The following is an 18,326-nucleotide window of genomic DNA, read 5'->3' as shown; positions in this document are numbered from 1 at the left end:
TCAAGCCCCCAGTTCCTATCTACAAAGGGTAAGTTCACAAACCGTGAAGCAGTGCTGCAGGTGTCTCTCTCTCCCTATTTCCCATTCTCTTCTCAGTTTTTCTCTGTCCCATCAAATTAAGTAAATGAAAATAATAGTAATAATAATCCTTTAAACAAAAAGAATTTTTTTTAGAAAAAGTGCTAACAAAAGAATATTAGTTTACAGATCTCTACACTGTACTATCCTCATCTCTAACACATTGGATCAAGGAGACAGCATATGGTTATATAAAAGATTTTCATGCCCAAGGTCCCAAGTTCAATACTTACACCACCATAAACCAGAGTTAAACAGTTCTCTGGTCTCTTTCTCTGTGTGTGTGTTTGGGGGGGGGAGGGACATCTTTCTCCATTTCTCTCAGTAAAATAAAAATAAAATGTCATTTTCGTGTATTTTTAAAAAGTTAAAAAATACCTATCAGGAGGACTGGAGAGATGTGGTATACTACATGCCTTGAATGCATAAAGTCCTGGGTTAGATCCCCAGTACTACATAAAAGCAAAGATAAAGCAAGTGAAACATCATAAATGGAACAATGGCATTTTTTTTGTTTTTAATATTTATTTATTTATTTTCCCTTTTATTGCACTTGTTTCTTATTATTTTTGTACTTGTTGTTGTTATTGATGTTGTTGTTGTTGGATAGGACAAAGAGAAATGGAGAGAGGAGGGGAAGAGAAAGACACCTGCAGACTTGCTCCACCAACTGTGAAGCAATTCCCCTGCAAGTGGGGAGCCAGGGGCTCAAACTGGGATTCTTACAGTGGTCCTTGCACTTTGCGCCACATGCGCTTAAGCCTCTGTGCTACTGCCTGACTCCTGGAACAATGGTATTTTGTCTCTCTCATTAAAAAAAAAGTGCCTGGAAGGTGGCACAGTGGATAAAGCATTGGACTCTCAGGCACAAGGTCCCCAGTTTGAACCCCAGCATTGAATGTGCCAAAGTGATGCTCTGGTGCTCTCTCTCTCGCTCTCATTGGTAAGTAAATAAAATCATTTTTAAAAATATAGATTACTGGGAGTCGGGCTGTAGCGCAGCGGGTTAAGCGCAGGTGGCGCAAAGCACAAGGACCGGCATAAGGATCCCGGTTCGAACTCCCGGCTCCCCACCTGCAGGGGAGTCGCTTCACAGGCGGTGAAGCAGGTCTGCAGGTGTCTATCTTTCTCTCCTCCTCTCTGTCTTCCCCTCCTCTCTCCATTTCTCTCTGTCCTATCCAACAACGACAACAACAATAATAACTACAACAATAAAACAACAAGGGCAACAAAAGGAAATAAATAAAATAAATATTAAAAAAAAAAAAAAGAAAGTCTTAAAAAAATATATATATATATATATATATATAGATTACTGCAACAATGTCTAGCTAATTCCAAAATTTTTCTTAGTGGTGAGCAGAAGTATACAGCAAGGAAATATGAGGATCACATGCTAACAGACACTCTTCCTATTTTCTTATTATTTGCTTTTGAAAATGATGACTAGATACAATAATTCCTAGCATCTGTGAATGTAAATAAAAATGTTTAAATAAGGATGACAGAGGACCTAGTGGGGGTTGCATTGTTATGTGGAAAACTGAGAAATGTTATGTATGTACAAACTATTGTATTTACTGTTGACTGTAAAACATTAGTCCCCCAATAAAGAAATTAAAAAAAAAAAAAAAGAAATGTTTAAGTAGTGGTATATAATGATAACTTTCTGAAGAAGAAATATATATACCAGAATCGTTTTGAAGATTGCATGTTTCAGTGCATACTTGGGGAACCAGGAGTTTCGGGGTGTCTCTCTCCTTCTCCGGCAGGGTGGCCTCCAGGGGAAAGGTAACGGGCTGGTTCTTTCTCGCTCACGACAGGGGTGACACAAAGTAAAAGACACCAGGGGACTCTTAGCGTGAATCTAGAATCTGAGTCCTTAGAATCCCAGAATCCTAGAGTCCGTTTATTAGCAAAATTGACATGAATTAAATAGAAAAGCAATGGAGGTAATTATTGTTGAAATATGACAGAAATTACAGGTTTCTTAACAGTCAGCATGCCCCTAAGGTAGGGGGCTGGTATGACAGGAATTGATGAGATACAAGACAGTTATTCTCCATAACACAAGCAACTTAATTATCCAAAGGTATTTGAGAGAAGCATAGGGGTTAAACCTGTAGGGTGAGACAGAAAGAAGATGGATATCAAAAGGCCATATAGTTTGGAATTTCTCTTGTCTGGGGTCTGAGGTGTGTGATGAAGTGTGTGATAAGGCGTGTTCTTCTGTGATCAGAAGGTGACTTTGAATGAGTGAATCTGTGGCCATGTGGCCTGCAGTTAATGGAGGGAAGTATTGGAGTTACTGTGGGCCTGAGAGTCAAGAAGGAAAGAACCAAGTCTGAGTTTCCCCCCTTATGCTCACCTGGGTTGAGAGACTTACCAAGAGGTTATGTTCTCAGACCTCCATCCAAAGATGGGGGTGGTTCTCCCTAAGCTCTATCAGGCTTACACATGTTCCCAACACAGGAGATCATCTCATCTTGGAGGACACATGCCTTAGTAAGCACAAAGTCCAGGGCATGAGACATAATACCACACAGAAGCACCATAGCACCTATAAACAGGGTAAGTTTCACAAATGATGAAGTAGTGCTGTGGTTTCTCTCTATATATGTCTCTCCTCCCTCTCTATTTTTCTCTCCCTCTGACATTTAAATATATTTAAGCATGTTGAATATATTTAAATATATATGTATGCATTCCAGGACCACTGGAAGCACATGTTTACAAGGGAAGACCCAGTACCATAAAAAACTCACAGCATTTAAGTTCTAACCACATACTGTTCCCTCCCCTGACATCCCCTTCTCTGGTCAAAATGACAGTGGTGTCCCTCACAATATCTCACCTGTGTGACTACACTAATTTCTAAAGTCTACTTTTAACTATTCTCCTCAACTATTAAGTTATTGGGAAAACTATGAGTTACTTTCCTGTTTTTTCTATGCAAAGATATGCACCATGACTTTTGTGACAACCCAGTATTTCCCAAAATACTAATTGGCTCACATTTACGATTTGATCCAAAAGTCTTTTAATGACCCTAATTACTTATTTATTATAGTAGTTTTTTTAATATTTTATTTTTTAATATTTATTTATTTCCTTTTTGTTGCCCTTGTTTTATTGTTGTTGTAGTTATTGTTGTTATTCATGTTGTTGTTGTTGGATAGGACAGAGAGAAATGGAGAAAGGAGGGGAAGACAGAGAGGGAGAAAGACAGACACCTGCAGACTTGCTTCACCACTTGTGAAGCGACTCCCCTGCAGGTAGGGAGTGGGGGGCTAGAATCGAGATCCTCACTCCGGTCCTTGCACTTTGCGTGACATGCGCTTAACCCACTACCGCCTGACTCCCTTATTTTATTTATTTTAACGAGAGGTATACAGAGAGATGGAGAAAGAGACCAGAGCACTGCTCTGGCTTATGGTGGTGCTGGGGACTGAACATTAGACCTCGGAGCCTCAGGCATGAAACATAAACATTATGCTGTGTCTCCCCAGCCCAAGTTAGTTATTTAAGAGAACCAGAGCATCACTCTGGCATATTCAAGACTTGGAACTGTAAATTTTCAAGTCCTACACTACTCTGCTACAGCACCTCCCAGACTGCTATTCTTTTTTTATTTTAGAAAGATAAAGGGACCAGGTAGTGGGTGCACCTGGTTAAGCACACACATTACAACACACAAAGATTGGAGTTCAAGCCCCTGGTACCCACCTGCAGCAGGGAGAGCTTCATGAGTGGTAAAGCAGGGCTACAAGTGTCTGACTCTTTCTCTCTATCTCTCCCTTCCCTTCTCACTGTCTCTACCCAATAATAAGTCATCTATCCAGTGATCAACACTGGGACTGTCTCTGCCATTTGGCTGCTGTAATTAGTATTGTTATGATTTTGATGTGAAAGTATCCTTATTTGATCGCCTTTTTCAATTATTTTTTATATAGACTAAAAATAGAACTCCAGGTTCTTATGGTCATGCTAGGTTTTTTTTTTTTTAAATTCAAAACTGTTCTAAAGAAGAAGGAAGGAAGGAAGGAAGGAAGGGAGGAAGGAAGGAAAGTAGGAAGGAAGGAAGAAAGACCCTGGTCCCCACCTGCAGGGGGAAAGCTTTGCGAGTGGTGAAGCAGTGTTGCAGGTGTCTCTCTGTGTCTCTATCACCCCCTTCCCTTCCCTGTTGATTTCTGGCTGTCTCTATCAAATAAATAAAGCTAATTTAAAAAATATAAAAAGGAAAGAAGAAAGAGACTACGTAACTACCTTGGGCCTCAGCTTTCTCTTCTGCCAAGTGGAGTGAGTATAAAGTTCGCTGCTCAGATCTCCTATTCTGGGACTAGGGGAGGGTTTGGGTCGTGCTGCTGGGGTACGTGGCAGCAGAAGCGCGAAGGTGGCTCCCGTAAGGCCCAAGGACACGCCCTGGGACCAGAAGATGCACGTTCAGCACAGCCGGGCCGGGAAGCAGCCCAGACAAGCCTGGCGTTCTGGATGTGAACCAGTGAGAAAACGCTGAGCTTTTGCTTACTTATCCCTCTCAGCACATCTGCCCGCCAACCTCTTTCCGAGCGTGCCTGTGCCCGCCCGCTCCTTTCGGAGCGGCCGCTGAACATCATCTCTTCTCCCGCCACTTCCACTTCCCAAGTGGATCGTAACCCGAGGCGGCCCACGCTGGGAAAAACTCATGCCCTAGGCGTGCTGGACCGACTTGGCTCGGAGCAGGCGGTAGCCTCGCCTCCAACTGCGGTTCTAGTTTGAATTCTGGCGCCACCCGGGTGCCACGTAGGGCCAGACAGGGAAGAGACTGAGACCCGCGCGCCAGCGGACGCGCGCCAAGAGACTAGGGCGGGCGTGAGGCGGGCTGAAGAGCGGCGCGCGCACCACGCCCCGGAACGAGCCCGCGGAAGAAAAGAGACGCCGCGCGCGCCCTCGCTCCCCTCTTTCCGGAAATAGTCACACCCCCATCTTCTCCCTTGTCCAATAGAAAGGACAGGGAGGGGCTGCCTCGTTCTGACTCAAGGGAGGCTATATAAGGAACTGCTGGAAGGCTCCATCGGTCTTTTACATCCGGAGTTGGGAGTTCTGCGTTGATTTTGTGGTGAGCTTTACTAGTGGGCTGAAACCTTTCTGGTCCAGGTTTGGCTGAGGTTGAGGTTGGGAATGCATGCTTATTAGGATTTTGGTTTTTTGAGCCTAGAGTTCTTTGATGGGGCCTGATGAAGTGCAGCTGGCCTACCATGGTCCTCGCTGCCCTGCGACTACTGCTGATGGACACGGACTCACCGCGCTTCCTAGTTGCTGAGCAGCAGCGAGTAAACACCACCCCACCCCTTAATTTAGGGGCTGGGAGTCAGTTTCACGTTAAGGGAATAGACATTTTTGCACAGGGGAGGCCGCCAGAACAAAGGTGTTTTTTTTTTTTTTTTAAGCGCATAGGCTCCGAGTCAGTTTTACCCAGGTGGCGCTGTTGGAAAGTTGGATTACTGAAAGGGAAGGTTCTAAATATATTCTGTTCCCCACAGGGACAATGGCTCATAATGCTATGACGAAGCTGTGGCTTGGAGATGCGAAGGTAAGTGCTGTTAAAAGCTTGGGTTTTTAGTTGAAGTCATCCTGTTATGCAAATGAAGACGGTGCATCAGCTTAAGATGTGTTTTTTTTTATTAGATGCAAGAGAAAATTATAAGCCATGTGGAAGGATACTTACTGGAGAGACACTTGGTTAAAACTTGACAGTTTATTATCAGTGTCCTGCAGATTGATAAATACTAATGAAATTGTAGGCGCTGACAACCAACTTTTTTGAAGTAAGTTGCAGTCTTAATGTTTAATTACAGCCAATTTCATTGTAACATAGTTTAACGTAATGGCCCGATCGATGATGAGGCTTACCCCGAAGCTGATATCCTGAAGAAAAGAAAGTTACGGATTCGGCTTCTGAGATGAGACCAAACATGAGTTGTACTTGACTGTAGATTGTTCTATGGGATCTACCACTCACAACCTGTTTTCTGCCTACAGTGAGGAGGTCTCTGCCCTTTGAAAGGCCAAGCTGCTACTGTGGAATCAGTGTGAGTAGATTTTTTAAGCCGCTTTTAATACCCTGCTCTTGGTCTTATCTATGATGATCTTATCCCGAACCTGAATTTCTGTTGAGAAAACGTACGGATCTGGCTTCTGAGATAGACCATTAGTGGGTATGTTACTTTTGAAAATGCTTTCAAACTGATGGTTTAGTAAATTTCAAATGTTTTCTTTTTCTAGGGCTAGTACCTCGAGATATGCTTGTCCTGTGAGGGAAAGCATTACATTTCACAAATGTGGGAAGAAAATGAACAGATCAAGACAAGCTTTGTTTTTGTTTTTTTTTTGCTTTTTGGAAATGATGGTGAACTAGCAATCTGCATTTGGATCAATGTATTCAGAGATGCAGGCCACTCCTGTTTAATATCACAATACCCAGACCCCTTTTGGTGTAACATGTTTTAAATGTAAAGTGTAATTAAAGCTAAGTGGCATGAGATTCGGAATACCCTGACTTTATGCGTAAATCTTGATTACTAAGTATTTCTGGATTGGTGGGGGTAAGAAATACGCTAGGTACTAAGCCACACAATGTTTAGCCCTTAAGGGAATGCCAGTTTTACTATTTGGTAGGGCAGAAATCCGGGAGGGGAGGAGTGGCACACCTGGTTGTGCACACATTACAGTGTCCAAAGACTCAGGTCCAAGCCCCTGGTTCCCACCAGCAGGGGGAGATCTTAACAAGTATTGAAGCAGGGCTGCAGGTGTCTTTCTCTACCCCTCACAATTTTTTTTATATTTATTCCCTTTTGTTGCCCTTGTTTTATTGTTGGATAGGACAGAGAGATGGGGAGAGAAAGGTAGACACCTGCAGACCAGCTTCACCTTTTGTAAAGCAGCTTTCCTTCAGATGGGGAACGGGGTCTAGAACCAGGATCCTTAAGCTGGTCTTTGCACTTTGCACCACTTTGTGCTTAACCAGCTACACTACAACCCAACTCCCATCCCTCACAATTTCTGTATCCCACAGCAAATAGGGCCTGGCAGTGGCACACCTCGAATGTACACTACAGTGCACAAGGACCTGAGTTAAAGTCCATTATCTCCCCTCTCAATTTCTGTATCCAGTAAATTTAAAAAGATAAACTAAAATTTTTTTGAAATGAACGGAGAAATTGAGAAGGGAGGAGACTCTGCTCCAATGGGGACCAGGGGCTTGAAGCTGGGTCCTTGTGCACTTAACCAGGTGTACCACCACCTGGCCCCTGAATACAATTATTTTTTTTAAAAAATAGGGAAATACAGGGAGGGGTAGTAAAATGAACTTGTGCATGTATTACACGATCAAAATTAATTTTTTGGTGAAGTCTGGGGTCTTTAAGCTGAGACATTAATTCAAAGGGGTTTGACTCATGCTTCCTTACATCAGAAGGTAGTAGGAAAGACAGTTCTGTGCCCTAGCTGCACAATTGGAATCGTCTACACCACCTGGGCTGCCAGATTTAATCTTACATAAATGCTCTTTTGAAACTGGCAGACATCAAGTTAAAGTTGTGAAATGGGACATTCTGCTGAGCTGTGCAACCTAATGCAATTCCTTTACTTTGCAGTCTTCCAGTATTAGTTGCTTTTATATAATCCCATAAAAAATAATGGCCTTGGATAGTACTGAGATAAACTACCACGGGGCAGAGGTAAAAACAGTAGTGAACTAAGTTGAAAATAGAATATTTCAGAAGAGTCAACCAGTTGAGGTGTAGAAATTTTAGAACCCAAGGTTTGCATGCCAGAAAATAACTCCCAAATTCAGTTCCTGATTCCACCACAAACTAAATCTGATTCCAAAAATACAGCCAGAACTGAGTCAATGTTCAAGAAGGAACTAGGTGGTGATGGTACACCTGGTTGGTTCACATGTTATAAAGCCAAAGGAACCCTGGTAACACTCATGATGCCTGATATTCCAAGGTCTTGGATTGAATTTTTTTTCTTTTAGGGTTATCCCTGAGGCTCAGTGCTGGCACTGAATCCACTACTCCTGGTGGGTAGATTCTATTTTATTGGATAGGACAACTTGAACAAGTGCTCATTGGGTTGTGCTCTAGTCAAAAGTAGAAAACACCTATACACAGTTAAGCCCCTGGATAAGATTCCCCCTTTATCTGTTTCCAGATTCTGGAATAGACTTGGCTGTTAACTGTGTACTAAAGCTTGGCTTTCATCAAGGTTGTTTCCACTGCCTACACTAATTGTTGCCAGTGGCCATTTTTATAAGGATGAGATGAGAGACACAGTACAATCTGAAGTTTCTCCCTGCAGGTGGACAATTGTAAGCCTGAAACCCTTGTACTTGGTAATGTGTGTGTTTTACTGGCTGTTCCATCACCTAGAACAACCAGTACTCAGACTAGAAAACTTAGCTCTGGTGGTACTGGGGAGGGGGTTGAATTGGGACCTTAGAACCTTAGGCATGGGGGGTCAGGCAGTAGTGCAGCAGGTTAAGCACACATGGTGCAAAGACAGCATAAGAACAATAAACAAGGGCAACAAAAGGGAAAAAATAGCCTCCAGAAGCAGTGGATACTTAGTGCAGGCACTGAGCCCCAGCAGTAACCCTAGAGACAAAAAAAAGCCTCAGGCATGGAATTTTTTTTCCCTATTATGCTTTTTCCCTAACCCTCTGATTTTTTAAGCAGGAGTTTTTTTTTTTTTTTTAATCTATTTGTTGGATAGAGAAAGTCAGAAATCAAAATGGAAGGTGGCTATAGAGGGAGAGAGGCAGACACCACTCACAAAGCTTTCCCCCTGCAGCTGGGGGCTCAAACCTGGGTCCTTGCACACTGTAAAGATGTGATTTATTCATGAACAATGATAGAAAGAACCAGACATCACACTGGTAATTTGGCTACCAGGGATTGAACTTCACACTTGAGAGTTCATTGTGTTATCCACTGTGCCACCTTCTGGACCAGAGCCAGTTGCCTTTGTTTAAGTGCTGGGGCCTGCCCTCCAACCGGAGTCACACATGGCAAAGTGTACTAATCCCACGTGAGTTATTTCACTGACCCTGAAGATTTAGTATTTAAAACCGGAGCACTGCTCAGCTCTGGTTTATGGTGGTGCAGGGGGTTGAACCTGGAATTTCAGAGCCTCAGGCACAAATTTGAATAACCATTATGCTTTCTACCCCTGCCTTAAACATTCTTTTAATTTTTCATTTACTGGATAGAGGCTGAGAGAAACTGAGAGGGAAGAGAGACACTTGTAGCCCTGCTTCACCTCTGTGGGTGGGGGCCAGGGCTTAAAGAAAGGTCTTTGCACAGTAATTTGAGTGTGACACTGCTTGGTCTCACAAAATTTCCTCTGAAAGTGTGGCTGGGAAAAATACTTTAACGAGCACAGAGGACTCAGTTTAATTCCCAGCACAAGGGAAAAAAGAAACTGAAGGAAATTATATCTGAATGTGCACTGAAGTGATCGTCAGGAGATAATATGTGAAATGAGGAATTTAAAAGGTATAAGGGTCATAGGTGCTCTGGATTTAAGATTAGATGTGGACCATTTTAAATTTGTCTTGGGGGGTGTGGCACACGTGGTTAAGCACACACATTACAGTGTGTAAAGACCCAAGTTCAAGCCCCTAGTCCCCACCTGCAGGTTAACTAGGGATGCAGGTATCTCTGGCTCTTTCTGTATCTCCTTCACCCCTCTCAATCTCTCTTACTCTATCCAATAAATAAAATAATAAATGTATCTTGTATAAAAGTGTCAGCTGATCTTGAAAACGGCCAACTTATTTTTTTACCAGAGCACTGCTCAGCTTTGGCTTGTTGGGGGGTGGGAGCTTGGCTTTGATGCTGGGACTTAAGAGCCTCAGGCGTGGACTTTTTTTTTTTTTTCATAACCACTATGCTGCTGCCCGCCCAGCCCGCAAAAAAAAAAAATTACCAATTTCAACAGCTAGTCAATGTAATTCACTTTTTATATATATTTTTCATTTATTCATTTTCCCTTTTGTTGCCCTTATTTTTTTTTATTGTTGTTGTAGTTATTGTTATTGATGCCATCACTGTTGGATAGGACAGAGAAATGGAGAGAGGAGGGGAAGACCGAAATGGGGAGAGAAAGGTAGACACCTGCAGACCTGCTTCACCACTTGTGGAGTGGCCTCCCTGCAGGTGGGGATCTGAGGCTCAAACTGGGATCCTAAGCCGGTCCTTGCGTTTTGCACCATGTGCTGCACTACCGCCCGACCCCCACTTTTTATATTTTTTATTATTATCTTTATTGGATAGAAACAGAAATCAAGAGGAATGGGAGAAAGAAACAGACACCTGCAGCACTGTTTCACCACTTGCCAAGCTTTCCCCCTGCAGATAGGGATGGGGGAGGCCCAAACCTGGTTCCTTGTACATTATAACATGTGCACCCAACCAAGTGTGCCACCACCCAACCCTGCATATTTCACTTTTTGCACCTGTGGGGCCATTAAGCCAAAAGGTAACGGTAAATGGAGCAGGTTTAGTAAGAAAATAGATTGGGGCGGGGGTGGGAGACAGCATAATGGTTATGCAAACAGGCTGTCATGCCAGAGATTCCAAAGTCTCAAATTCAATCCCCTGCACCACTATAAGCCAAAACTGATGAGATTCAAAATAAACTAACCAGGTGTAGAACAAATAACTAAGAGAGCTGAGGGTATAGGTAAATTCTAAGATTATTCATAAACAGGGATGGTGGCTCGGTGAATAGAGAAAAATAAGAATTTTTTTTTTCTCCAGAAAAAATGACCAATTTTGAGACTCAGGCTGACCCGATGAGAGCTGAGGGATTATCCCAGTAATGACAATGATCAGATATGCCATGGGAGAATGCAGGTAAAATAAGATCCTCTTCAGTTTATACTACAGAATCACTAGTAGTTTGTTGTGTTCTAATTATTGTTTTATCCCTCAAATTATAGGTGCAGGTAGATAGCATAATAGTTAGGCAAAGAAACTATCATGCCCTGGTACCACCATAAACCAGAGCTGAACAGTGCTCTGGTTTAAAAAAAAAAAGAAGGGTGGCTGGGCGGTAGCTCACCGGGTTAAGTACATATGGTGCGATGCACTAGGACTGGTGTAAGGATTTGTAGTATAGGAAACTGAACCGCAGCAATAACCTTGGAGACAAAAAAAAAAAAAGGAAGGAGGGAAGAAAGAAAGAAGGAAGGAAGAGGGAGTCAGGTAGTAGCGGGTTAAGTGAATGTGGCGCAAAGCACAAGGACCAGAGTAAGGATCCAGGTTCGAGTCTCCGGCTCCCCACCTGCAAGTGTCTCTCTTTCTCTCCCCGTCTTTCCCTCCTCTCTCTGTCCTATACAACAACAATGATATCAATAACAATAATAATAACTACAACAATAAAATAACAAGGGCAACAAAAAGGAATAAATATTTTTTAAAAAGGAAGAAAAAAAGGGAAAGAAAAATCATTTTTAAAAATTTACAGAGAGGGCATCATTTTAAAATTATTTTTAAAAATTTACAGGGGTAGGTATCATAATGGCTATGCAAAGAGCTTCTCATGCCTGGGGCTCCAAAGTCTCAGATTCAGTCCCCTGCACCAACATAAGCCAGAGCTGAGTTGTGGTCTGGTTAAAATTAAAAAACTTACAGAGGGCAAAGTATTGAGCTATGACCATATCTAAGAAGATATAGCAGCCCAAAATCTAGAGCATGTGTGAGAAGAAAAGAAATGGAGGTCGTGTGTTGGTGCGCCTGGTTGAGCACATGTGTTATAATGTGCAAGGTCCCTGGTTGGAACCCCTGCTCCCCACATGCAGGGGGAAACCTTTTCAAATGGTGAAGCAGTGTTGCAAGTGTCTCTCCCTCTCTTATCACCCCTTTCCGTCTCAATTTCTGGCTGTCCCTATCGAATAGATAAATAAAAATAAGTTTTAAAAATTAAAGAAAAAAGGCATGTGAATCAGTATTGCATTGAATGGATTTTGTTGAGTGAAATGGGAACCACTGTAAAAGAAAACACAGAATCTCACATTATGATTCATAAGCATCAAAACCTTATTCTAAAGCTCAAATGGTGGCATTTACCACTAAAAGGCAACAAGGCTCACTGAAGAAATGACTGGTTACAGATCTGAAACAAAAGTACAAGATAAGCCCTGTGCATCTTACTGTAGCAGAGAACAAGAAGGGTAATAGTATTAGGTTAAAAGAACTCAGGAATCAACTTAAAGCATTTCTTGATAGAGAAGATGTGACTTTTTTTTTTCTTTATTGGGGAGATAAGTGGTTTACAGTTAACAGTAAAATACAGTAGTTTGTACATGTATAACATTTCTCAGTTTTCCACATAACAATTCAACCTCCTCTAGGTCCTCTTCTGCCATCATGTTCCAGGACCTGAACCCTCCACCCCCACCTCAGACTCTTTTACTTTGGTGCAATACACCAAACCCAGTCCAAGTTCTGCTTTGTGCTTTCGTGTTTTTCAGCTTCTTTTTTTTTTTACCTTTAGTGATTTAATAATGACTAACAAGATTGTAGGATAAGGGGTACAATTCCATACAGTTTCCACCACCAGAGTGCCACATTCCATCCACTCTATTAGAAGGGAATCCCTATTCTTTATCCCTCTGGGATTATGGACCAAAGGTCTCTACAGGGTGTAAAAGGTGAGAGGAAAAATGTGACTTCTTAAGGACAATAACTATTAGAGATTAAAATATATATAAAATATGTTCAAGTCTATAAAGTCATAATGATACTTGGGGAGAAAAAAAAACTGATTTTGATGATGTCAGAGGATGCTAGTGAACCTGCTCATCAGTTTTAGAACTGGCAGATAAAGGGACTTTCCAATGCCAACTATAGAAATTAGTTGAGAGTGGGAGCCAGGGTGGTTGCGCAGCGGGTTAAGCTCACGTGGCGCAAAGCACAAGGACTGGCATAGGGATCCCAGTTGGAACCCCCGGCTCCCCACCTGTAGGGGAGTCGCTTCACAAGTGGTGAAGCAGGTCTGTAGGTGTCTTTCTTTCTCTCCCCCTCTCTGTCTTCCCCTTCTCTCTCTGTCCTATCCAACAATGATGACAATAAAATAATAATGGCAACAAAAGGGAATAAATAATATATTTTTTAAAAAATTAATTGAGAGGCCAGGCCCTTTGAGCACACGTTACGTAAGTATGTACGGACCCCGGTTTAAGCCTTCAGTCCCTCCCTACAAGGGAGAAGCAAAAGGGGCAACCAGTCATTATGTGCCCTTGGGGAAAGAATTCATTACTGCCTATAAACACCTCTTGTATTAAAGCACCAACAACAAAAATAAAGATGAGTTTGATACAACTTTTAGATCTGACAGTAGCATATTAAATGACAAAACTGTTGGGGTCAGGTGGTGGCACACCTGGTTGAGCGCACATGTTACAATGTGCAAGGACCTGGGTTTGAGCCCCTGGTCCCCACCTGCAGGAGGAAAGCTTCACAAGTGGTGAGGCAGTTACTGAAGGTGTCTCCCTTTCTCCCTTTCTTGTTTGTTTGTTTGTTTATTACCAGAGTACTGCTCAGCTCTGGTTTATGATGGTGTAGGGGATTGAACCTGGACTTTGGAGCCTCAGGCTTGAGTCTCTTTGCCTAACTGTTATACTACCTAACCCCTCCCTCTACCTCTCCCTACCCTCTCGATTTCTGGCTGTCTCTATCCAATACATACATAAAGATAGTAAAAATATTTTTTTTTAAATTAAATTACAGGGGGTCCGGGAGGTGGTGCAGTGATAAAAGCTTTGGACTTTCAAGCATGAAGTCCTGAGTTCAATCCCTGGCAGCACATGTGCCAGAGTGATGTCTGATTCTTTCTCTCAACTCCTATCTTTCTCATAAATAAATAAAATCTTTTAAAAAAATTAAAATTTAATTAAATGACAGAACTATACGGGCAGGGGTAGATAGCATAATGGTTATACAAAGAGACTCTCATGCCTGAGGCTCCAAAGTCCCAGGTTCAATCCCTTGCACCACCATAAGCCAGAGCTGAGCTGTGCTCTGGTAAAAAAATAAATAAAAATAGACCCCACCAATGAGTCCTGGAGCTCCGCTTCCCCAGAGACTCACCCTACTAGGGAAAGAGAGGCAGAATGGGAGTATGGATCCACCAGTCAACGCCCATGTTCAGCGAGGAAGCAATTACAGAAGCCAGACCTCCCACCTTCTGCAACCCACAATGACCCTGAGTCCATGCTCCCAGAGGGATAGAGAATGGGAAAGCTATTAGGGAGGGGATGGGATATGGAGATTGGCTGGTGGGAATTGTGTGGAGTTGTACTCCCCCCCATTCTACGATTTTGTTAATGTCTCCTTTCTTAAATAAATAAATACATTTTAAAAAAAAAGAAAACATATAAAATAAATAAAGAAAAAAATAAATTACGGAACTATAGGTGGAGTCATCAAAGGTGAAAGACAGATGCTTTGTTATGTTCTGAGTTCAGCAATGGACCACATTCAACTAGAAAAATGGGCAAAGGGAGTCACACAGCAGGTTAAGTGCATGTGGCACAAAGCTCAAGGATTCTGATTCGAGCCCTGGCTCCCCACCTGCAGGGTAGTCGTTTCACAAGCAGCGAAGCAGGTCTGCATGTGTCTCTGTTTCTCTCCCCCTCTCTGTCTTCCCCCTCCTCTCCATTTCTCTCTGTCCTGTTCAACAATGATGACATCAATAACAATAATAACTACAACAATTAAAATACAAGGGCAACAAAAGGGAAAATAAATATTAAAAAAAAGAAAAGAAAAATAGGCTAAATAGCACACTTGCATAATGTGATTGCTTTGCTTCGCTTTGCTTTGCACATGACCCTGGTTCAATCCTGATCCATACCACATTAAAGAAAGCATTGATGCTGTGGTATCTTTCAAAAAGAAGGAAAGGAGGGAGGGGGGACAACACATGTTATAAAAGAGAGAGGGAGGAGAGATGACAGACATGTTGGAAAAAAGAGGTGAGGTGCCAAACATGTTATGAACCTGCTTTCTCCCCTCCACCCCCCACACACATACACACAGAGGCAGAGAATGAGAGACCAAAGTTTCTGTCAATGCCATGGGGGCAGAGCTTAAACCTGGGTCAAGTGCAAGACAAAATAGCAAACTATCCAAGTAACCAAGTAAGCGATTTCACCAGCCTTTCTTGAGGTCATTTTAAAAAAATATATATTTATGAGAAAGATAGGAGGAGAGTGGGAGTTGAGCAGTAGTGCAGCAGGTTAAGCACACGTGGCACGAAGCGAAAGGACTGGCTTAAGGATCCTGGTTCAAGGCCCCGGCTCCCCACCTGCGGGGGGGGGGGTCGCTTCACAAGCAGTGAAACATGTCTGTAGGTGTCTTATCTTTCTTTCTCTTCTCCTCTCTATTTTCCCCTCCTCTCTCCACTTCTCTCTGTCCTATCTAACAACGATGACATCAATAACAACAATAATAACTACAACAATAAAAAAAAGGCAAAAAAGGAAATAAATATAAAAAAAAAAAGATGGGAAGAGAAAAAGAGAGAATCAGACATCTCGCTGTCACAGCTTCAGGAACTGGTCAGTTTTGTATAGTTTCTGTTCTTCAGAAAGCTGTGTAAGAATGACCTCAAGTGAGCGGGGTTAGATAGCATAATGGTATGCAAAGACACTAATGCCTAGAGCACCGAAGTCCCAGGTTCAGTCTCCCGCACCACCATAAGAAAGAAAGAAAGGAAGGAAGGTAGGAAGGAAGAAAGACCTCATGAGTGGTCTGGGAGGTGATGTGGTGGATAAAGCACTGGACTCTCAAATGTGAGTTCCTGAGTTCAATCTCCAGCAGGAATTTTTTTTTTTTTTTCCCAGAACACTGTTCAGATCTGGCTTATGGTAGTGCGGGGGATTGAACCTGGGACTTCGTTAACTCAGGCATGAGAGTCTCTTTGCATAACCACTATTCTATCTACCCCCGCCCACTTAAGGTCATTCTTACACAGCTTTCTGAAGAATAGAAACTATACAAAACTGACCAGTTCCTGAAGGACAGGGATACACTACAAAAAGTGTGGCTTTAGGGAGTCGGGCTGTAGTGCAGCGGCTTAAGCACAAGGCATAAGGATCCCGGTTTGAGTCCCCAGCTCTCCACCTGCAGGGGAGTCACTTCGCAAGCAGTGAAACAGGTCTGCTTGTGTCTTTCTCTCCCCCTCTCTGTCTTCCCCTCCTCTCTCCATTTCTCTCTGTCCTAACAACGATGACAGCAATAACAATAATGAAAAACAACAAGGGCAACAAAAGGGAAAAATTAATTAATTACTATATAATTTTAATTAAAGATAATTAATTTTTTTAATGTGTGGCTTCAGCACTAAAGCTGTACCAGGAGAGGTTCCAGTCCCAGAGAGGCTGGTCTTCTAGGCAGATGAAATATTTGAATTCATACCCATTGAAGCTGATCAGCAAGACACACCAATAGTGTGAGTAGTAAGAGTGCACTAGGCCTACTCCCAAATTTCCAGCCTGTCTCGCCCAATTCCAAGAAGACAGTGCCCCTTCCATGCCAGTATTTTTTTTTTCAGGGGGGCCGGGCGATAGCGCAGCAGGTTAAGCACAGGTGGCGCCAAGTGCAAGGACCGGCCCCGGGTCCCCACCTGCAAGGGAGTAGCTTCACTGGTGGTGAAGCAAGTCTGCAAGTGTTTATCTTTCTCTCCATTTCTCTCTGTCCTATCCAACAACAATGACATCAATAATAATAACTACAACAGTAAAACAAGGACAACAAAAGGGAATAAATAGATAAATATAAAAAAGAGAATAAATGCTCAACAAATTGTTTGGCTTCATATGTTAACTCTCTTTTCAATCACCAGGTTCCAGATGCCACCAGGATGCTGGCTAGGCTTCCCTGGATTGAAGACCCCACCAATGTGTCCTGGAGCTCAGCTTCCCCAGAGACACACCTTACTAGGGAAAGAGAGAGGCAGACTGGGAGTATGGACCGACCAGTCAACGCCCATGTTCAGCGGGGAAGCAATTACAGAAGCCAGACCTTCTACCTTCTGCAACCCTCAACGACCCTGGGTCCATGCTCCCAGAGGGCTAGAGAATGGGAAAGCTATCATGGGAGGGGGTGGGTTATGGGGATTGGGTGGTGGGAATTGTGTGGAGTTGTACCCCTCCTACCTTATGTTTTTGTTCATTAATCCTTTCTTAAATAAAAAATTTTTAAAAAAAACTAAAAAAAAAAAAGAATAAAAAGAGCAAAAATTCATTAAAAAAAAAAATCCGTTGATGGCAATCCGGGAGTTTCCACAATGGATACAGCACAGACGGTTCACATAGCATGTATAAGGTCATAAGTTTGATTTCCAGCATCACATGTGTTAGAGTGAGGCTCTGCTTCTCTCTCACTCTTAAAAAAGTGGTTGAGAGTATATACTACCTTGTCTCTGAGATCACAGACACAGCAAATTAGTCACCTACTGTACACAAATATAAATGACCAGGAACACCACTGGCCCCATCACTATGTGAGCCTAGTGGACTGGACTCCCTGTCTCTCTGTGCAGGCCCCATGTGAGCTTCCTCTTCCAAGGGGAAGAAGGTTAAATGCACCCATGTGTTCATGGCGGCGCTGTTCACGATAGCCAAAAATGGATAAGTAGATGAAGATCTGGTTTGTATGCACAATGGGATAGTATTCAGCTACTAGGAAATATACATGATATCCTGCCATTAGACAGAGGGTCTGCTAAATGAAATACGTCCAAAATAGACAAATAAATGACTTCACTATTTTTTTATATACTTCACCACTTGTGAAGCGTCCCCCCCCCCGTAGGTGGGGATCAGGGTCTTGAACCCAGATCCTTGTGTGGGTCCTTGTGCTTAGTACTACATGCACTTAACTGGCTGCACCACTGTCCGCCCCTGGGATTCTTTTTTTTTTTTCTTATTTTTTTTTAATTGGGGAATTAATGTTTTACATTCAACAGTAAGTACAATAGTTTGTACATGCATAACATTACCCAAACCAATATTTCTTATATTTATTTATTTATTCTCTTTTGTTGCCCTTGTTGTTTTATTGTTGTAGTTATTATTGTTATTGATGTCATCGTTGTTGGATAGGACAGAGAGAAATGGAGAGAGGAGGGGAAAACAAGGGGGGGAAGAAAGATAGATACCTACAGACCTGCTTCACCACCTGTGAAGCGACTCC

General features: G+C 42.6%; 2 long non-coding RNA genes and 2 other non-coding genes across 5 annotated transcripts; all 4 read left to right on the top strand.

Annotated features, from left to right (window-relative positions):
• The first annotated feature begins 5,095 nt into the window (after positions 1–5,095).
• On the top strand, positions 5,096–6,616 carry LOC107523275 (uncharacterized). 2 transcript variants are annotated; one of them, XR_001601772.2, is made up of 5 exons: positions 5,096–5,176; positions 5,601–5,650; positions 5,746–5,885; positions 6,100–6,149; positions 6,343–6,616. It is a non-coding gene; the product is annotated as an uncharacterized LOC107523275 (long non-coding RNA). The 2 variants fall into 2 exon arrangements; XR_009553682.1 differs by lacking the exon at positions 5,096–5,176 and adding an exon at positions 5,366–5,390.
• LOC132532563 (small nucleolar RNA SNORD50) lies at positions 5,952–6,022 on the top strand. The gene has a single exon (XR_009544503.1). It is a non-coding gene; the product is annotated as a small nucleolar RNA SNORD50 (small nucleolar RNA).
• On the top strand, positions 6,195–6,262 carry LOC132532562 (small nucleolar RNA SNORD50). Its single transcript, XR_009544502.1, has one exon. It is a non-coding gene; the product is annotated as a small nucleolar RNA SNORD50 (small nucleolar RNA).
• Positions 6,617–7,814: 1,198 nt separating the features above from the next.
• LOC132542493 (uncharacterized) lies at positions 7,815–17,209 on the top strand. Its single transcript, XR_009553504.1, has 3 exons — positions 7,815–8,421; positions 10,884–10,979; positions 16,975–17,209. It is a non-coding gene; the product is annotated as an uncharacterized LOC132542493 (long non-coding RNA).
• Positions 17,210–18,326: the final 1,117 nt, after the last annotated feature.

This window comes from Erinaceus europaeus, chromosome 13, assembly GCF_950295315.1.
Source record: "Erinaceus europaeus chromosome 13, mEriEur2.1, whole genome shotgun sequence".
Classification (NCBI taxonomy): domain Eukaryota; kingdom Metazoa; phylum Chordata; class Mammalia; order Eulipotyphla; family Erinaceidae; genus Erinaceus; species Erinaceus europaeus.
This window is presented reverse-complemented; position numbering and strand designations above follow the sequence as displayed.